General features: G+C 38.1%; 1 protein-coding gene across 2 annotated transcripts in view; it reads left to right on the forward strand.

The window, feature by feature from the left end:
* The window catches only part of LOC124162794, a 409,880-nt gene that overhangs the window by 290,712 nt on the left and 96,046 nt on the right, over positions 1-23,122 (forward strand). The window lies entirely within an intron of this gene.

Here is a 23,122-nt window from a genome sequence, read left to right on the forward strand (position 1 = left end):
TCAACATTTTATTTGATCCGTTCCCAAACTTACAGTCTCAGACCATTTATTCTCTGTATGTATAGTTTCTGTGGTAATAGCCGGCAAACTGAGGCCTTAGCATCATTTTCATGGTAGACCTGTTGTGTTTTTACTGTCAGAAAATTAATGGCTATGCATCGAAACAGTTGTCTGCAATCTTCCTATTTCCAAATTACACATATTTGTTTCTATCTACATGATTATTCGCCCTGTGGTAATAGTTGACCCAGGTGAAACTGTTGCCTCGTTTTTAAGTCAAACCCGTGGCAGTTTTTTTTCTGCTGAAAATTTGTGGTGATGCGTCGAATCTTGCTCTATGTTTTTATAGCTTTCAATAGGACGTAAAATGGCAGCGCCTTTTGGTTTTTATGAAAGTTATGCCTGATATCTCTTTTTTATAGCCCTAACCTACATAAACTGAATAGAAAATCTTGTTGAATTATTACTTCGCGTTTATGATTTGAAAATTTGGTAAGCTGGTATACACTACGCCAAAGATCTTGCGCAATAACTCTTGTACGGAGTACGTAGACTCAGCTGAAGTTTTTCTCCTTTTTCCCTCAATTTGTTTCGCTGAATTATTTCATAAAAATTCTCTTTCAGATGTTTGAACATGGTCGTAAAATATCCAATTTTGGAACTTTTCTTTCATTCATGTTTACTCAGTTGCTATTGGGAGGAATCTGAATTCATGTTTTCCACCAGTACTGTTGCAATGTAGAGCTATTCCTTTCCCCTAACTTATTATAATTTATTGGCGATCCTCTTCGGATCATGAGACGGCATACGACGTAGTACTATTATTTTTTTCACCATCCACTTACACCACCACCCTATTAACTGACGTCCAAAGAATATCTATTCTTTTATCCCGCTCCCGCTCTTGAACCCACCCATATCACTTTCCCAGCATTCAAGAGCCTCTTACCTGTTAATAGGCTCTCCATCCTCATTCCCTGCTTCCTCTTACCGACATCATATTCAACAATTCTTTCGTCCTCCCTGCTCAAACTCCAAAAACCTCCACAATCACTCATCCTCAGTAGCTATGTATTTACTCCATTTTTTCCACCGCCAAAATTGAGTGTAAAATATATACTGCTAGTCGCTATTTATTTATTACGTAGTTACAATTGAAACAAATTTCTTTCATTATTTTAATTTTTTAAATCTAGCATTGAGGTTGTAATTAATGTATTTTGGAGGATAATATTTATTTTGTTCATTTATCGATTTAAATGAATATTTCTAACTTAGCAGACTATCTTAGCTGGTAAACTTTATTCACTTAAGTTGAGAGCCAGTACGTTTGGGTAAAATATTATTACTGGTTATACTGTTGGTACTATTGAAAATGTGTAATTAAAATGTTCACACTATTGTACTTAGCACTTTTTGGATGATTATATATATTTATTCGATCATCCTGTTTGTAGTGACCATAAATGTGAAAAGACGCAAAAACGTGTAGCTAGTATTCTCATTTAATTTTGTCGGTTACGGACATACGTATCGCAGTAAACGTATCCGCAGTATACTACGCATATATCAATACATTTATCTCTATATTTCTAGGAAATTATTTACAAAGCACTTAACCCACTGATAGAAATATTGCCAATGAGTTGATGTAGGAAAGGTCCATTATATTGAATAAATGTGACTAAAATTTAATAAAAACTACTTGTTCGGAGTTTTATCTGGTTTTATGGAAATGAAAATGTGGGCTGTTTATGCATAGTAAAAGTTTCCATTAGCTATTTACAGCGCTATTCTGTGGAACTAAATTGCCATTTTGATATTATTTTACCTATAAACGAGAGATGTATCTCTCTTTTGCGTTGTAATGGTACTGAAGGACTTCAAATAATCGATCAATAAACTGCGGAAACCCGATCTGTAACAAGTGTATGATCGCATTGTCTGCGCATCTTAAGTCAGCTGATCTGTTACCGTCCGTGTGAATTTATATGCTAATCTAAATACGTTCACTAGGAGGAGGGAGGGAATATGTCTGCCTGATGCCCAAATACTTACATTTTTATATAGATATTATTTTTCTACATTGGAATCGATTTCATTCCATTATAAGTGAAATTACCTGCATCCATTTTTTTGTGATTAAGGAAAATACAAATTGTTTGCTTGAAGGGTCGTGGAAACAAAATGAGACATATTATGTGAATCACGTCTCTCCTGTGAATTGTCAATCATACTTATATAGACATACAATCATATTTATAGAGATATATTGACTCTTGAATTGGTTGCCCAGTGTATTCAAGGTGTTCAACCTTCGTCCTTTGTATGTTCAGTTTTTTGATAGGTGTTTTTTGCGCTCACAATAAGCCTACTGAGGTGTTATATTCTAGAAAATCCAACTGCGGTTGAGTTAATTAATTCAAATTAAAAATATGTCAGATTGCTGGAGCTGAGTACAATTTTATGCAGAATTTTATCCCACGTAAGCAATATAAATAGGTATCTCAATAGGTGGTTTTGTATTCACTAAATTTATGGGTTTAAATAAAAAAATCCTTAGTCCAAAGTAAAGGAAAGCTGAATGAAAATGTTCTACATTTTCATTCAGCAGTATTAGACACTGACTGTGGATTAATTTATTATACATTGGTGTACTAGGTGAGGATTATAATTTTCACATTATTTGGCTCTTTATTGCTTATTGACGTGGTTCGGATTTGATAAAACTTCCCAAGTTGTCGTTTCTTGGCTCAGTCGAGGTCATTTTCTTTGAATTGGCTTTCTGCAGTTCCAATGTATCAACCTGTGTTCATTTTTCATGTTGTATGCTCTTTGCATGAATTTATTGCCTAAAAATCCGGTATTTGAAGCTATTTCACTCCCGGATAAGTGGAATCACCCGCATGCGTTTTTTCAGTGATTAAGGAAAATACGAATTATTTTCATCGAATAGTTCCATGTGAATTGTACCTTGAATGGGTTATCTTAAATATTAGTTCGGAATCTCTGTAATGCGACTCCATAAATGATTGTGCCTCTAACTCATTTTGGTGAATGTATTGATCTTAGCTCTATGTTTTTAAGTCATTCTCTGTATTACTAATCAAGCTGAGGATAAAAATAGACTCTTGAAATAAAAAATAGAACTAGAATTAGAACATCTTTACATTGCCGTTTTTATAACATTACTTCTCACGTCCGGTTTGGTAATGAACACCCTTAATACACTCTACTATTCACTGTGCATACATCAATACGGAGATGGATTTTACCTGTGTCTAAAGTACTCATGAATATCCTTTTTCAATTATGCCAATATCGGGCCTCATCTTTAAAAAACATACTTTCCCCCACTCGTTTTAACATTACATTTTTATTGTGGCATAATTTTGCAAACGATTACAGGCTGGTGGCGGAGGAAACTATGTTACTCTAACTGGAGAATGGATTGTCACCGCATGTAATCCAAATTTGCAGAAGGACATTCAATACCTTTGCTTTTATTAGATTGGGATACTAAAAATATTTATTTTTATCATTAATTTCCTAGAATATTTCCATTCCTATCTAAACAAAATCTGGCGCAGCGGAGTATAGGATATTACATTCTCTATTTTACCTCTTTTAAGCAATTGAGTTTTCACTTTATTTGATTCTATTAATTATTCGAGGAACTTTATTTTCCTTAGATAAATTGGAGCCGGATTCTTTTGTCACTTTTCCTAGCGAACTACTCATCGACCAAAGCATTTCCCTTAGCTAATTTTCCTTGGAAAATAATTTTTCCTCCGCCCTCTACCTTAGGGCGAATTAAGTGAATTAGCCCGATGACCTTTAGATCCCCGGGGATGAAAAGTAAATATATAACTCTGTTACACATTTCCCGTAAGAAATTCATTAATTTTATCTTTTTCGTTGTGATTTTAAATGTTTAACCTAAGGTATAAGCGATATCTATAAGTAGAAAGTCAACGCCCGAAAACTCAAAAATATTACCTAATTATCCCTGATTTTGTACCTTGTCCTTTTACGTCTATCTTTTTCCACTTCTTTGTATTACCATTTGAAAGAAAGTCGTAAAAATGATGCTCCTACGATGTTCTGGACACCAAATTATCTTTCCCCGATAAACGGAGAGAATAATTTCAAGGATTACATTAAGCCGTAAAACTGTTTGACAATGTGAAGCAATGCTTTTTTTTCTCTCGTAATGGCCTGGAGTCCTCTTTTCAATTGAAAAATATGGCGATCGAATGCCATAGGGTAGCTGTCACCCCTAATTATTAGTTGTGATGGGGCTTAAGTGATGCGAATAAGTAACAGCTATATGAAATGGCAAAGTAGAGCATTTTTAGAAATAAATGCCATCAAAATAATGAGCTGTAAAGAGTAAACATTCTTCGAGTAGATATAATTTTTGTGATTCCGTTTTTTCCAACTATTATTATTCTTGGGTGCAGAGAACATCCTGGTGATCGTTATTTTCAAGATTGTTACCGTTTAGTAATCTTTGAGTCGTCATGAGGTTATTTATGGCGGTGAATAATCCGATGTCCCGCCCTGATTTCAGGAAATTATAGCATTTTAAATCAAACCTCTCATATCTCCGACCCTCAGCCAACTCCCAGATCTTGAACCAAATTCTGAACGGGGAAATATAGTGGAACAAATCATGCAATATTAGTGGGTAAGCTTACAAAGCATGTCCGCGAAGTTCACTCCTGTTGCAACAGCTGTTATCGTTTTCTCCGGTGGAGGTCGGTGCACGGATAGTTTACAGATACCAGCTCTCACAAACCGTTAGTGCGGAAGGATCGGATAACGTTGAGTGTACCAAGCGAGTGTTGGAGTTTCAAGTGCACAGGACACTGGGAATAGTTCAGTGAATAGGAGCACGCTGACAGGCCCTCCTTTTGTTATATTTTGCGCCGCTATACACATGCCCTCACTAAAGAATCCTTCCCCGTTGAACGCGTTCGAGTGTTTTTTTTAGGGAGTGGACGTTGTGTTCACAAATTCGTAATTGCCCCAGTTTCGCAGAGGGAAATTCGCAAACAAGGCTCCCGCACTCCTCGGCAATGTTTGACTTTCCAAGCCTTGTCGTGAGGGCCCCATACATCATCATCTCATGAAGGAGGTCGATTGATTGATGAGACTCATTCGGGGAGCAGAAAAACACTGAGCAGAGTGAGACATCCCGTAATTTGAATAATTAGACTGTTTTTATCTCCTCAGTTGACGATGATATTCATTCTTTATTTGTAGCCAAATTTAATTCCTATATATTTCCTTAGGGTATGATGTTTTGCTCCTCTTACAATAAAGTGTGTTCACTAATTACCAGCAAGCGCATTTCATTTTTGTTTGAACTGGTGAGGAATTTTGTCGTTTTTATTGTAACGCGGTAGATCTCCTCTCTCAATGGATGAACACACCGCATCAGTTTAAGCGGTGAAAGTCAGCACTTTTCAGCTTGCATCTCGAGTTGTGCTAAGTGTATTTCAAATATGTTGTTAGTTAGTTTTCAGAAGTACATGCTCGATTTTCACATGGGTGTTTGTGTATCTTTTTGGTGGTTGAATTTTTTCATGTACCCAATTATGACATTTACACTCTCTGTTAGTTTTCTCACAGTAAATGAATATATTTCCCTTTTTCTTATAATACTTGATGTTTTAATTGATACATGATTTTGACGCGTTATCATTCATATTGATTTGTATTTGATGAATTAATAGTAGCCCTAGGTAAACTAATGCATAGATTTTTATACTGCCATTTAATTAATGTTTAGAGTTTATGTTATTCCAACTGGTTGTTTCAAAAAAATGCCTATATTCTCTGAGTGCGGGGGTGAGGCCTGATGTTAGTGGAAGTATGGGTGTTAAAGAATTCAACTTTCCTCATGCCAACATTTTGACCCATTGTATTTATTATTTATTATAACGTATTAGAAGCAGCTACCTCTCTCCGTCCGTTAACACAGATATTTTTATTTAGTTATCTAAACAATATTTAGGCATTTAAAATGTATAACTTTAGCACCAGATTAAATTGTAAGCGTAATGAGTTTGAAAAGTAGTTTTCATGACTAAAACGGTGAAGCTGACGAAAGCTTCCGTTTTATATAAATGAATAATCATTCATATCTTGATACTAATTTTATTTATTTTTCAATAGAGTAGTTAGGGTAAAAGCAAAAATACTTTTTCAAAGCCAAAACCAAAAATATTTTCTAATGATGGTGGCAATGGTGAGCTCATTGCTAAGCCATCATGTCTTGAAATTAAATAGTGAAAATAAAATAATTTTAGGAAACACAAAGTACACATTAAGTCCAACTCAATAATTTACCGTGGAATTAATGAATGTGTTCGCATTAATTCTTAGGCTGAATATTCCTCTTTTTGAGGAAATGAAGTTTCCTAATTGTTTTGGTCTTTTGTTTATACTTAATTACGTTAATTTTGGTACCTCACAAACTAAATTTTCGCCTTCCCTTATTCACCTCTAAACTGTCAATATAACACTTCACAACCGTATACACCACGGTGAACGCCCCTGAAATTGGCATGAATGGATCATAATAGCATAAACCTATTTCACAGAGTACACTGAGGTTGCCATTTACGTATGTTCGTATCTTAATCGACCTGAATGTGTGTGCGAGCCTTTGTTATTACACTCATCCACTGTTTCACATTTCGGTGGTCGGTCGGATACTCGCTCAGTCGGTTGGAAGCAAATCAATGCCGATCTCTCTAGATTCTTCTTGATCATTCCCTTTCGACCAGGGTATTAGTCGCGAAAATTACAAAAGAGGATCCTCACGTCGGCTTCTAAGTTCAGGCGCGCACTAGCGCGGCCACGACCACGACCTCGACCTGTGGCACACGACCAGTTTTAGCATTGCAACAAATGGAGCGATGCGCACTAGGCCAAGTGCGACTGTGCAAGTGCGGACCCAAGTCGTCCGACCAAAGTTCTGAATTTGGTCGTCCCCGACTCAGCGGTCGTTGCGGCTAGAAATCACACACATTCTAATGGCGCGCCGCGCACTGACTCCGACTTCACTCCGACCCGACCATACCGACTGAGCAAGTGGACGGCGAATGTTTTGTCATCGCGTGTGTGGTCGTGCTCTGGTCGGAAGGTGTGCGACAGGGATCTGCCGTGGCCGTGGCTGTGCTCGTGGTCGCGCTAGTGCGCGCCTCCCCATGTGTTGACGTATTTAAATGGGTTTACAAAATTCGCCACTCGCGTCGCTGACGGACTAAGTGATCCGAGTTTTACGGGGAAACAAGGTTTAGTTAGAGGTGTTAAACCAAATTTATATACATGATGGTGTACTCTCAAATTCATAACTTTTCAATGCTATTCCTCGCATTTAAAAACATTATAATGTGAAATATTGGAAAAACAACTGATCGTATTGCACTCATCTCCGCGCCGCGGACATTTTTGTAAACCGATTAAAATGCAACCGAAGCGCCATCAGCCTTCTGGTAGATGGAATTGAGCCTCGTCTATGCTGTTTTCTTGGACCTGAATGTGCGCGCGAGCCTTTGTTGTCACACTCACCCGCTGTTCCACATTTCGGTGGTCGGTCGGTTGGGACCAAATCAATGCCGATGCCTCTGGATTTGTCTTAATCATTCCCTTTCGACCAGGGGGATTAGTGTTTAGCCGCCGCGACCTCGTGCCCTGTCGGCCTCGACAGATTTCGGCCCCGCTCGCATCGGCGTGCGGAGGAGAGTCAGGCGCGGAGAGAAGAGGGGGCGTGCTGAGGAGACGATAGCACGCGAGCGCACGAGTCTCGTCGTTTCATTTTATCGATCACCCGGAAGAGAGGGTCGACCTCACCCTCTCTCTCTCTCTCCACTGTGTCGCCCTCGCTCCGTGTGGGAAAAGGGGCCACACGCCTACCAACCCCTCCTCCCTCGCCCCTCCTCCCTCCACTCATGTAGAGCGACGTGCCGTCGCGCCGCAGTCTCCAATCGGCTGGGCGGGTGTTCTCTCTCTCTATCTCTTTCTCTTCGGCCGGCTAAGGGTTTGACGTCCAACAGCCGGCATTAATAAACGATGAAATATGGAATGCGCGAAGAGTCGCCTTCTTTTTTTCCCCTGCGGTCTCTTTATCATCTTCCTCTGCTCGAGGGGGGGGGGGGGGTTTTAAGTCATCCGCGTCTCCTATACTGATGGCGGCGGATCCACGTGAGAATTTATTTTGTTTTCTTCTACAATTAAATTATAATTATTGAATATTGTGGTATAGTTTAACCCCTTGCGCTGTAATGACGAGTACAGCTCGTCATGAACTTTCGACGCCCAATCGCGCAATGACGAATGTATCTTGTCATCGGATTTTCATCATTTAAGCACTATTTATAGGAACAATATAATTATTTTGAAATCGTAAATATGTTAAAACATACATAGTATGCATAAATAATTCATATTTCATGACACATGATGCATTGGAATGATCAGAGATTGGCAAAATATGTGTCAAATGTATTTTAGATACAAAATACAAATTACTTTTAAAATCTGTATTTCAAATACAAAATACAAATTAATTCTAAAAATTGTATTTTCGATACTAAATACAAATGTAATTTCAAAATACTCCTTAATACTGCGAAATACATGCCTTCACCGAAGTTTAAATTAAAATAAATTCAAATATGAACTATTTTTAGAATGAGAGGCTCAAACATTCTTGCAACGTATCTATAGGAAACTGGCAATTTGACCATTATCCATGGCGAAATGTCTTAAATAAAATGGAGAAAAATGTCTCTTGCACCTTTGGGAACAGCGTCAGATTCTACAAGTCCCCTCCACAAATTACTCAATGCAAAACTTCGTTTCGCAAAATACTCCACACGCGACTACGTTTTGCAAGTATACAAGGGCCTACGGGTGTTACAGAAGTAAATTAAGGGGCAATTTATTGTCCCACAGATGGCAGGCTAATACAGACTCATTCGGGATCCCTGCCATCTCGTCGCACGCTCTTTCTACTTGTCCACAAAAAACATTACATGTATTTTGATTTTGAATGTATTTTAAAAATACAAACTACTCTTTAGATGTATTTTCGTTACAAAATACAAAATACTCTCAGAAAATGTATTTCCGATACAAATTACAAAACTACAGAAGTATCAAAAATACGTATTTCAAATACAAGTATTTTCGATACTGCCCATCTCTGGGAATGAATATAATGATTTTATTCGAGTAGCGATAGCTGAGTTCTCCATGTTTAATAGTCACATTTTATTTCACGATTCTGCGTTGATTACAGATTACAAAATATCATTTCATTGCCTACCATTTGAAAAAGAACCACAGAAAAAATAAATAGAGAATAGGAGTACGATATTCAGAAATTTAATCGAAGTGGAAGAGGTTATATTTACTTTCACGAAGCGAGTTTGAAGCCGTAAGATATATCGCTGTAGTTAGCGGATCCAATTCGCGTTGTCTCCAATCATCTCTTTTATGGTTTACACTTTTCTTATCGTTCGCTGCGTTGAATTTATATGAAGTGAAAATAAGCTTCGAGTAAAATATTCAACTCTGCTCAAATTTTATTTAAAATATCGTACATTGAGACATTAGTATAATTTTTTGGTTGGTAAAGCAGTCAACTCATAGACCCGGATTTCCAATGAGCCCAGATGAATTTTTCATATCGTAAAGAAATCGGCCAAATGATTGTGAAATATTTTAGTGATTTTATGGTATGAATTTGAGGTCTACAATTAGTTTATAATTGAGAGTATTACTGTGTAATACCTCATGTTACTTCTTCTAAACTGCCCGCTGAATACTAGTCCCATGTGTGTTTTCTAATTTTCTCAGCGTGAACTTCCGTCCTGAAGAGCGTGACCTCTGTCCTAGAAGAGGTTCATGCCAAGAACCGTGATCATCTTTCTACTTCCATCATCGTTATCCCTTTCACTAGCTATTAGCTCTATAACCCACTCTGGATCGTGGGTTACCTTTTACGCTGCAGATAGAAAGCTTCCTCACAGTAAAGTGCCTATTGAGGGTATGATTTCTTCATATGCATGCATGCATTCTAATTTTTTCGAAGTTGAGGAATATCCCAGCAGTAAAGGGGGTTACAAAAGGGGGTAAGCACCGAGAGGTTACAAAATTTTTAGAATTTCGACACTTGTAACAAAACTTTAAGGTTGCCTCACTACAATTTTTTTAAATAAAATTAACCGTTTTAAACAAAACCTTATGTACATTTTTAGTAATTTTACCTCATAGTAAATTTCTACTATGCATTATATTTTTATTCCTTATTGTATAAGGTAAATAGAATGAACGAGGGGGTTGCTTTAGCCCCCCAGCCTCTTTCTGGATCAACCTCTAGTAATTGACATTTTCAATGCGATGTATCACCACCGCCTATGTTAATATCGTCAATATCATTCTTTAAGGAAAGTGATGAGTTGCGTATCTGAAAATATAAAAAAATAATGGTTTGAAGTAAAAACTCGAATTATTATCGTAATGCGTGACCCAAATGACGTATATTACCGCAATTTCTATTCCAACCCTTAATTCTGTTCCTCGGAGAGTTTCCTAGTGTTGTATTAGAACTTCGTGGAGGTGTTACCTTTTCCTTCGACTCACGCCTGAGTCCGTGTATTCTTTACACGTCGACACCATCGCCCTTTGTGCCAAAAGGGATTTATGCTAATGTGCATGACTATCACACGACTTTGCCGTCTGCCTCACATAAATACCTCACTGCATTTGGATCAAGGGCGGCAAGTTCATTGTAGACGGCTTTAATTTTTATCGTGAAACAACTCCCTTACGGGTCACGAGCGTGCTCATGTTTTATGAATGTGCTATATCTTCAGTAAAACAAACTTGGTGGGGGCTTTTCTCTACGAAATAGGTGCTTTGTGTAGAATCGTTCTTGCAACTAGTAATTCCACACCAATTTACTTATAAATAAGTGGTGTAACGATGGGGGGCAGTGACGACGTCATTGCAAAGTTGCCAGCCCCGGAACGCACTTTCCTTAACTTTTTTTAGAATTGAAATATTACTGTGCTTTTTTTACCGAAGGTTTTTTATTACAATTTTTTGTTTTGCTTACGAATGAGTAAATTAGAAATTTTTAAGGAACAAAATTGATTTAAGTGTTATTTGACCATTATGTCTTTTTTTAACCAGTTCCGGCCGCGTGCCGGCACCATGACACCCCTGATGACACCCTTAAAGCCTCAGACAAGTAAAAAAATTATTTTAAAACTTTTGTCTAGTTTTGACTTATAATAACTGCATCTGCTTAATGTTAAATTTCAAGTCCCAAAATGATGTAAAATATATTTTCAGGCATTTCAATTTTCAAAAATTTTCCCGGAACCCCCGATGTTTGGAGCTTGGTCCCCTTCCGTGCGTCTCCATTCCTCCCCTCCCCCTCCCCCCCAGAGCATATTCCTGGTTACGCCACTGGTTCTCAGGTTAAGAATTGAATTTCAATATTCTTAGAGAGGTAATTAAGGTTAGATTTTAGATCAAAATTTTGATGGATAGCTGTAGCTGTTACTCATAAATTATATTTTTGATTATTGCAAATGTTTTTACTTACAGCACGATTGCTCTCAATAGCTTTCATCTCAACCTTAGCCACTACCATCAACAGTTTTTGCCTCATGAAACCATGCTACATAATTTGCATGCATGAAAAATGCTACTTAATTTGTCCCTTCTGAGCACAAGAATTCACTTACCTACAACCTCAGGAAAGAGAGCTTAAAAGGCAAACTCATTAGTGGCTAAACGCTTTTCATAAATAAAAAATTACTCCACACTATATCGGTGATACGAATATCTGAATACTTTTTGTCTTACGCACATGAACAAACACATGAATACAAGAACCCCATGCCTCCTGTTCTGAATCCACTTTTAAAGGTCGTATCTTTTCCCGAAGCTCACGTCCATATCTGTGTATTCTTATAACGAATAATCCATGGTTATTCCTTACCGAGTAAATTCATGCAAAATATCTCGATTACTTTACGATTCTTATTTCCACCTTGGAAATTCGCAACACCATCCCTGTCTCTAAATCGAGGTTGGTAGCTGTACTTCATAATGGGCACGATTGTACTTATTTACTAAGGCTCTCTTACCGTCTCTCGGACGGGATGCATCCAGTGATATATATAGATTGGTAGTTGCTGAGTATGAATTTGTCCTTCCAAAATTTTTTTACCTGCTGTAAAATTGATGCAGAACACATCACTTTGCCACTAAAGCTCTCCTTTATTTTTATTTACTCGAAATACTGATGTGGAGTACGAAATAGTGTTGATACCGGAAGTATGGCATTTGACAGCCCCATAATGAACGCAATTTCTTTACACGAGAAAAACTATGCTTGTATGTCGTGGAAAAAGGCACAAAGTTGGAATGGAGTTTAAGTACTATGCTATTGCGCCAAATTATGGTCGTCAATACTATAAAAATTACTGCTAATTTGCTTAAGTACTAGTGTCGGAATTATCAAAGTCTTCGTTACAATATTTCACAGCATATTAAAATGGTAATATAATTTGTTGTTCACCCTGGATAAATGCAATCAGCCCTCCTATTGAATTATGTCCTTTCCATAGCTATTGAGAATACCGAGATAGAGTTCTCAACTATGTAGCCTGAATGTCTTCAGTTTTTAGCTTTTTAACAGGGCAAATATTACCATCTTCACATTTATATTTGACACAGCTCGGCGTAGCATATGAAATATGCACGTGCACCTAATCTGTTTTTTGCTTGTTACCGTTGTAAGAGTTTCACTTCTTAAATTAAATATAGTTAATCAGAGAAAAATGGGAATGTGAGCTCCTATGGCTGTTGCCTCAAAATGTACCACACGACTTACATCACTTATCTGCCGCATTACAATGTCGAAGCAAACATGGATACATAGTTAAAAATTCCAAATACTGGCCGCCATAAGCTGCCTTTTTGTTCTGCCTGTGATAAATCTCTATTTAAGTCTAATGCTCCGTAAACTTTGGCCATTATTTAATTGACAAATTTGTGCTCGAAATTTTATAATAATTTATCGTAAATTTTACAAAACTTAGAAAATGCTTTTCTAAATTTTAAGTTTTTAATTTTTTCCTTCTATTATTTTTTACATCGTTTCATTGGCATGTTGTGTCATCTAAAAATCAATTTCAATCAACATTTATTATCATTTTTTAATCTGTAGGTTCTTTGGTTATTGAATGCTAATAGTTTTCGCTCCATATTTCCCATTTTGTGCGAGGGGATGTTGCATGGCTAGTATATGTGTCATAACGCCTCCGTCACTTGTTTCCTGAGGCCATACGCTCAAGTCTTTTAAAATATTAAAACGATTCCTTTCATGATGCCACTTGAGCGGGGGAGCTGCGGGGGCGCAGGACACCTTCATTATAATTTTTAAAAAGCCGACATGGAGCCACAGGGGTTCACCGCCATCCCGCCTCCACTGTTTGTTTACCCTTATCCCGCCCACCTCCCTCCTCTGCACCCGAGGTGATACCGTAAACTCTTGCTCTCTCTTTTCTCTCGTGCACTTGAGCATGTTTCGATTTTCTATCGCCCCCCATCCCACCGTATGCCCTTCGGTGCCTTTATGAAATTCCAAAAGGGCCCTCTCTGCGGGGAGGGGTAGAGGGTTGGGTTTTGGATGGGCCCTTCTTCAGTCCCCGAAAAAAGGCAAATTGTTCTGCCTCTCTCTCCTCTTCTCTGGATGGTCCGCCCTCGCCTGCGGTGCGAGGTCGCGCGATAAGAGACAACGGTGAAGGGTGAACTTGGGTAGAGTGTACTGGAGTTAGTCCCAGGAACGTTTACCGGTGTAGGAGGGAATGGCGAGAAAGGGAAGCTGTCAGCACCTGCCTGAAAATTATTCGTGTAGAGTAAAGTGGGTGCTATATAGCGAAAATTAGTCGTATAGCAAATGAGGGACTGTTCACGACTTCATTCACTTCTGGTGGTTACGCGTTCCATTTGAAAGTTCCCATTATCGGAAGATTTTTAATGCGTATTTTGGGTTAAAGAACATCGCCAACTGGCCTCGGTTCTTGAGGGAAAATTCGTATTTGCGAGTTCAAGCCTGCCAAAGCTTATCTAGGGTCAGACTGCAGTTGTTTGCTCCTTCTTTGTGGTTTCACCCCCTGCGACACTGGAAGTCAGCGGTAAAGTCGGGGGTAAATAGACCGCTTGGTTTGTCCTGACCTAGAAAATATTTCAGCTATGTACCAAAGCTTACAGTCCTACTTTAAATGGTACCAACGAGTATCTTTCTTGGATAAGTTTTGGCCATTTGGTACGTTTTTAGGTTAGGTACTCCTTAAAGACATATCGCGGGATATCCCAGAGTTTTATCTTATGGTTAGATATCGATGATGCAAATAACCCATTTTGACATCCAATTCAATGTATTACGTTGAAAAACTCAGTTAATAAGAACTTTTATGACAAATTAACCATATTATGTTCCAGATATGATGAGTTCTTACTTGAAATTTTACTCTTCGAGAAAAGAATTGCGATAGCCCTCAAGTTCCTTGGTAACCGGTCATGAAATTGTAGATGCTGCTATTCGATAACCCATTCTTTTTACTTTCTGCTACTCTTTTACTGGAGAAAGGTGCCCTTGGTATCAGCATCCCGTTCTCTTGGTACCAGCCATTGAGCTGTAAATGATGGTGCGGTTGGTAAAACTGGTTGTGAAGGTCAATCGGAGTGTGGTACAGGTCTTGAAGCAGATTAAACCCAAAGGGGTGAACGGACAGCGGAAAAGAAGGCAAAAAGATGAACGGTGGAAATGCCAGGGATTGGAACGGTTTTTTTTTTCTCTCTCAACTCCTTTCAGAATGGCTCGAACGGTGAAAAAAAAGGGCCGGAAAAAACGTGATCCGAACGAAATTTGTATTCTCCAGCAGGATAGTGAAAGGGATCCTGAGGCATTGCCCGGGGTCTGGAGAGTGGAAAGAAGTGTGGGATCGGGCATCGTGAGGATGCATTGCCAGCAGACCAGAGGTGTGTGTAGTGAGGCCATAAAAATAATCAGAGCCAGGGCTACGCCGTGGTGTAAAAATACGGTTCAGAAAGAAAAATCCAAGGAGTTCGTGACTTGAAGCAAGTGGTAATCTGTCTTAAGTTGCTCTTGAGCCATGTTTGCGAGTAAGCTTTATCATGGCGCAATGACTTTCGTTGGCACATAGCATAGCATTATGATTTCCAATATGGCGCTGATTTAATGTGCTTCCTGTATTCGCGTTTTTCCCTCATTGAGTTGCTTATGGGAAACAGTTTCTTGCGTTCCAGCAAGCGTTCAGGATATAACGGTGCCAACTAAAATGTAAGATAACATATATACAGAAAATAAAATAATCTAAAATGCAAGTTCAGATGTCGTCCATAAAGTTAACCATCTCGGGAAAAACTTGAATTAACGATAACGGGAAAATTTTAACTGATTGATGTCAAGGATACCTTCGATGCCGCTAGAGACTCGCTGGCAACGTGCTAAGCTTACAGTGCTCGAGCAATTAAGAGTAGATATCTTTGGAATTGACGCGTAGAACATCGTTTTAGAACCGCATCATGTAGGTCTGGTACCATGAGAGAGATATTTTGTCGGAAGGATAGGTAAAAGAATTCGTTTTTCACCAACAATGAAGAACTTGGTCGTACTCAAGTCACTGCCCCATCGCACACCTTAATGTTAGTTGGTAAATACGCAGGATAACGGTTGATTCCCGAATACCTGCCGCCTCAGGCCTACTTTGCAGGCTAAGGTGGGCACTGGGTACCATGTCGATTTAGATGCTAACACATATACCGTCCTAATGGCATTGGTAGAATACTATAATAAAATTTGAATAACTTTCTTCTGCGGACTGACACGTTATCTAATAACCTTCACTAATCTATCACTGCTTTTCTTACAGATGTTTGAATCCGTCAGTCTCTAATTTAAGTACGAGTACGAAAGTAACTATATTTTTCTGATACAATCTGTACTTGATGGTTGGTTTTATCCAAATTCTAATACACGCCGATTCATCGGCGTGTATTAGAATTTGGAGTGAAAATGGGGTTAATACTAATAATTTTAAAAATTCTATTAATTATATTCCTGAATTAATATTGAATTTTATTTTTCCACCTAAAATCTCGAATTTATGATTGCGCTTGTGTCTTGGAGACTTTATTTTTATAATTAGTTATCAATTTGGTAATAGCAGTTATTGTTGAGGGTTTTAATTATTCTGACTACATTCGAAAAATTAGATACACTCCCAGTGGTAATTGAACTGCTATTCGATATTATATTATTGTTAAATGCACTCTTTAGCTACGCATGAACGCATTCTAGGCTTGAACTGTGGAATTTCTTCACAGTAATGTTCCAATTGATAAAAATTGTGACTTCCTCTCGAAATTCTATTTTTGAACAGTTTAAATGCTACCCATAATTTTTCTGCATCCAGCGCCAAAATTAAGACAAAAAATTTTCAAAATTCTCGCCCATACATAATCCAGAATCGCGAAAGAAGTGGTTCAGCGTCAGAGGTTTAAAAGGTGGAAGTTAAACAATTAAAACTCTGGAGGTTATGGTTGGGAATTCCTTTATCATCATTGTTCTGCCACCATCTTCCCCGTCTCCTTCCTGACTAATAGGGAAGTGCACTAATTTTTTTTTATTGCTGAATTTGAAAGTTTAGCCTAAAAAAGAAACATTAGTATGGTCACTTTTATTTTCTGCATCTGGGGTATGCACTTTAAAACGTTTTGAAAGTCGGAAAATTTCATGTTGCGCTGAAACACAGTGCCTCCATCTTGATTGAGATGTGACGTCACAAGGCAATAGTCACCAGAGGAGTATCGCTGTATTCCGTCGCCTTCTTCAGCGCGGCGAGAGTTTCCGGGAATCGGTGGAGTTTGCTTCCTAAAAATGTCGTCTAGTACCGAAAAAATGAATTCAAAATAGAATTATAAATGAATTTTGTTCCAAATTTCATCTCGACGTCGAAACAAAAGCCTGGAGAAGATATTCATTCCCGTGCCTTAAGCACAAGCTATACGGAATAAATGGTTCAAGGCTGCTCCTGACTCTTACCTATCGATGATATTCTGTTTTGAAGATCATTTGAAGGTATTGTAAGCTCAAATTGATATTTATATTATAATAATTTACTTAATAGGTACCTCAGTCACATTAGAAAGTGTGTTGAGTCAAAATATAGCATCTTCCGCGTAGACCTACGTAATTTATAAACTGAAAGTAGTTTGGTTGAAGAATTATGGCGCCACTGTTTTTTTTACACGACCGGGCAAAATGCGTACTTTGCACATGATTTGTGCATATATGATAACAAACGATTTTTGTTAAAGTTAATCTTTATTTGTTGAAATTAGTACATTTATAGGTGATACAGATATAAAGGTACAGGGCAGGTCGCGCGGCGTAATTTGTACTCCACTGGTGACGGGTTCATCTTGCTGATCTAAAAAATTAGCTACAATACCTCGAACTTTGAAAACTTGCAATATAGGCAGTCAAAGTACATTGTAAGACTACACGAGACCATTATAGCCCAGAATGTACGTACAATGTCGAAATCCTTGGTTTTCAAAGATTGACGTATTTTATACGCCAGCGCGCCCGGTTCCAGGGTTATCAATTTTTATTTCATTCTATTTGTTAATTGAAATTATATTTCGGAATGGTTCTTTTAGCACTGCTACTGAGGTAAACTGGTAGGTACTGAGGTATGTACTGAGTAAGTAAACTCCCTTTGGAGTAATGTGAATTACAAGTGTTCGAGATATATGGCATTTTATATTCGCTTTGTGTTCTTATTAATTATGTCTGTACGCATGTTGTTGCTTGCCGCGAGCCTTTAATGGTATGTGCTCTTGCAAGAGTGGTTTTCATTTTTAATGTGGAAGTTGGTCAGTATAAGCAAAGAAAAAATTAACATTTTAGCGCACACCAACCCTTGTTCGTATCTCTGCGTTTGTAATGTCACTGCTAAAATACCTAAACGCCATAATGATGATAAAAAAATTGTCTCATGTCAATGATTGCTGCAATTATAGTTAATGATAAACTTGATGCCGTATGATCACAATGAAGACAACAAAAAATAATGCCATGACGTAGTCTTGAATAATGGTCCTTCGGGTAAAACCTTTCCTTTGCATCGTACACGTTACCACTATCCCAACCGACTCAGTGGGAGAGTGAGGATATTTTGAATTTATATATATAAATTGTAAAAAGTAACGCATGAAAATTAATTAATTACAGCCTAACTAACGCCCTAATTAAAAAAGATGCAGCAAGGTACGTGGTCTCCCCTTGTTAGCCTTAACGTCTCGCATTTCTATGGAGCGTTGAACCTGTCCTCCTTATTCAAAAATTCAGTAACCATAAATACATCAAAGTTTGGTATACCATTTATAAATCGTTGGAATTTTCCTTCTCCCAACCAAGATTATCTTTTCTTGAACCCATCCTGGACAGCGAACCATTGCAACAACCAGCCAGCTCGGAAATAAGGCTAACATCCCATGATTCTAGTTGCGAAGGGCGAACGTGCCGGCCGGCGTGAATACATACGCAACGAATAAGTCTTGCAGCAAACGTCTGAAATAGGTTTATTAGTTTGACTCGGTTCTTACAAAAAAAGTTTTGGCATGATAAACGGCATTGTGCCAAAATATACCCAGCGAAAAATAAATGCCATCATGCATTTATTAAAGATTCAATGTGCTATTCGTACTACTCTTTCCAAACTTGAAGTTGACACGTAAATGAATATTAATTTATTACGCAATGAAGAAGTCGTTTACTCAAAAGAGAAGCAGCCACATATATATTCTGAAGATATTTTATGACAGCAAAAAACGGATACCCTCAAATTCTGTAATTTTTCTATGCAATAATAGTGGTAGAACTGGTAAGGAAAGTGGTAGAAATAAACGGCGTAGAAGCTGCCTTCTGCTACTGCCTTGTGACGTCACGGCCAATATTCAACATGGACACCCGTTTTAGCGGCCTTTGAATTTTTCCATATTTCGGACGGTCATCTCGAATCAAGTATTCACTATTAGGATTTAAACTGTGGTTTTACGGCATTATGTTATTCTGAACTCTAATTTAAAAAATGTGTTTGGTGCATTTGAAACACTAGTGTACTTCCCTATTGTGTCCTTTCATTTTCTGGATGTGAAAATTGCAGTTTTATGAAATTTTTTTACCGAGGTGATGGCACTAGGTGATTAAATCATGCTTTATCATCATAAATGCTTTCAGTTTTGGTCAGTATTGACTAAGCCGTTCCTTAATTTGAGATTGAGTGGAAAGCGACAATTATCAAATCTCACGAATTGAACAAGTTTAATGTATGGCAGGAATATTTAAACTTGACTTCTATTTTCAAAGATAAATCTCAAGACAACAGCAGAAGATTCTTTACAATTGAGCTGAATCTGCCTTAGGCTATAGAAATCAGTGAATTTGACCCTGTACGTCAGCTTTTGTTAAAAAAATAACATCTTTCGGGTCAAAGTGTACCTTTAAGTTTGTAAACAAAGACGCCTCTACAATCTTTTTTCATCCGGAAGAGGATTTTCACAGAAAACTCGGCCGGCGGCCTCGGTCGAAAAGCCGGCGGAGGAGAAAGTTTAATGGTGACTTTCAAAAGAAGTAAGATAATGAATGCCTAATTTGATGGCTTCAAAAGTTAATGAAAAACGTGACCCTTTTATGAAGCACCCCTCGATAATTTTTTAACCAACACAAACGATGCAAAATTGTAGCCTTTTTTGAATTAAGCTTTTAGTTTTGGATTTCCTTGTAGTAATGAAATTCTAAGAAAATTTTACTTTTTTAATGTGAGCGGTGTGCGTGGACAAGTTATAATTGGAGAATTTCAACTAACCCATAATTCGATTCCCTATCTTATTTTTAATGACCAAAAAGATTTTTTAAGGTAGCTCATTATGAAGATAATTAGCTTTGTATTAGTACCGATTTAGAGGTTATTCCAATTTCAAAAGTACTTGAAATCGTGCGTTTGTGCTCGCATTTATGCAATTTTCAATGTATTTCTACGCATTGTTGAGCGATTCTTTTTATTTTTGCTGCAATAACCTCATCTTCTAGTTTGATGGATATATGCATAATGTACTAGAACAATCTGGTTTAATGTTTTGCGGCCAATGCTCATTCAACAGGTTCTCTAAACAATGGCAATGTAATATGTAATCATATTTCCATTCGCAATATCTACCACTTTTAGTTTTCCAGGTACGTCTTGGCCCTCTTCGTTGCAAGTTAGTACAAGGCATTGAAAATAATAGAAACCAATTTCGTTTTCTGCGCTGTATTTATTAGCAAGGATCTTGTCGTCCTCTGGTGCTTGGGCAATGGTCTCCAGACAATCGCATCTCCTGAAGTGGCCGATTTAATTTGTTACGTTTTATCGTTAAGATTTCATAAGACTTCCATTTTCACCCACTTTTCTTGGAGCTTCCTCATTATTTAATAATTCGAAACATTTTAATTTCGTAGATGCATAGCACTCAATTTTTATTATTCCCTCAAACTTTAAAAGTCTCATGGTCCTGTATTGATGAAGATGCAACCGAGTCGTGAGTCCATTCGCTTTCTTCTGTGCACACTTTAGGTGGTAAAATAGGAACGTAGTAATCCATGAATTTCTTTGCATCAACATTATGCAGCTAATATTGGAGACCTTGGAAGTGTTTTTTTACTGAAGTTGGTGGGTAGTTGATTGAGAAAGAAGTTATTTTTCTTGTCCTCTTTAGTTAGTTCTTATCCTCTTGCGGACTTATCTGAGAAAATTCTGATTTAATATCAATCGGATTCAGATGGAAGGGATATCTTTCTTCATCCTCTCTCTCTCTAGATAATTTTCTCTCCACAACCCCCTCAACCTTTCCCTCGCAGAGTGTAAAGGGTCATAACCACCGTCGCTCGAGGAGGGTTAGTATCTTTTGAATTCACCTCATTAGTCAGGGAACAGCGTGAGCTATCTATCGCCTCGACTCTACATCGCTCGAACGCCGAGCAATCAGAGACGTTGTTGCGGCAAAAGACGTAGTCGTCACGCGGGGGAAAAAAGGAGCTGTGAGCTCCTGGGAAGGGAATGTGGTCAGGCGAAGGGGTTGGGCGAAGGATAGGGGTGAAATATCCTTAAAGGAAGAGAAGTGGGGCCCGAGTGGCCGCCTGACTAGGGCTTAGGGGAATGAGGGCTGGAGGGGAGGGAGGTAAATGATCCCTCTAGTCGCGCCCTGGGAAGGGTTTTTCGGTGAGGGGCGACACCCTTAAAGGGGAGCTGACGTTTGCGAGTCGGCTTAGGATGCCGTACTGCGTAGGTAGTATTTGAGTTTGTATGCACGGAAGGGTGTTGGTTGGAGTGACGCGAATGTAATGATAAAAGGAAGTCTCCTCCACGAGCGCGCAGATGTGATATGAGCGAGACTGGAAGTGGCTTAAGGGGTTGGGAAACGGGGAAAAGATTTTTTAAAAGCAGATGGAGGCTATAGAAGGCTGTCAGTAGTTAGATGTCATGCGTTTTGTTGGGTCTTTTGTTCTCGTTTTTTTTAATATTTGCGATAAATTTTGAATGCAGGTTACAGTCCGACTTTGGGAAACTCTGTTGAGAAACTATTTGGAATATAATTCTTAACGCGGTGGAGTTGGAACTAGTTTGGAATAAATCTTATTGTTATTACGGAGGCCTCCGCAGTGATTAAATTGATAATTGGTTTCCGGGTTAATTCCGTGTAGACTCATTTTTGGTGGACGACAGTTTCGGGCGTGTCCGAAGACTGAAACTGAAACGCAGATTTCGCGAACGGACGACAGCTTCGGGCGCGTTTCAGCTTCAGTCCTAGGACACGCCCGAAACTGTCGTCCACCAAAAATTAGTTGACACGGCATTAACGCGGAAACCAATCACCTAAGTCTTATTGTTTCTTATTAAGCTGTTGTGATTCAATTCGTTCATTTTGATTCTCACATTCCAAGTGGTTACTGCTGTTTCATTTGAACCTTCGATAATCCTAATAGTCCTTCGATACACTTCGATAGTCCTAATGAGAATTACTGAGATAGCACATTTTCAAACCGTTTTCGCAATATTAATGTGATAAAACTTTCAAAAGATATCTCTTCGTATTTAAAATGTTCTTTTTAGATAAATTTATGTTGTTATTAAGCGTTATTATAAATATCAAGCCATTCAATAAAAAGTAAAATCATTTTATCATCATGCTAACGACTCAGCAATTTATGGTTCTAGAAAGTATCTGCATCAGCAATTATGATTTTTTTGGAAATTGCATGACTTGAAAAAAGAAATTTACCGGTACATTGTTTTGAAAACATAATAATCCAATGCTTCTTTGTACTACATTATAGTTTTATCATTAATCTAGATGTATTGAAATGGCGTATACGCCCCGAATAATGTTTTGAAAGCGCATTTTGAAGAAACGATGAAAATGGATCCCGTCGGTGAATTACACTTCTATTCATTCTTTATTTATATTTACTGTGTACAATTTCTCCTTATATGGTCGTTTTGAAGCAAATTTTAGAATTGATCGCTAATTGGTAACGCGCGTTTTTACTAAGAAATGACTTTAAAATCGTTTCGAAGTCTTGGTTTGAATAATAGTCATGCGTTGTCCAGTTGTGCGATTACGTTTTCGAGTTTATTTGCTAATTTCATGCTTGATTTTTCCCTTTATCATTCCTAGTTTATTTATGAGGGAGATCAGGTGCAAGCTATATTGAAGGGAATTATTCGCGATTATTCGCTTGGCGAAGAGCTTCGCAGTGGGAATGATCTGTTTACAAATTAGGTTTACCCACCTTTTTTCTGCAAGACAGCGTGAAAGTGTTTATAGCTCGAGAGGGAAGTTTATCACACCCCGTTGGACGTCTCCGCTGAGCGTTTGGGTAAACTGAAAACTCTTTCAGTCGGGATCAGAATAGATTTCCCTTAAGGCGATCAACTGTGAGCGTGTTTATCCT

This window comes from Ischnura elegans, chromosome 1, assembly GCF_921293095.1.
Source record: "Ischnura elegans chromosome 1, ioIscEleg1.1, whole genome shotgun sequence".
Classification (NCBI taxonomy): Eukaryota; Metazoa; Arthropoda; class Insecta; order Odonata; family Coenagrionidae; genus Ischnura; species Ischnura elegans.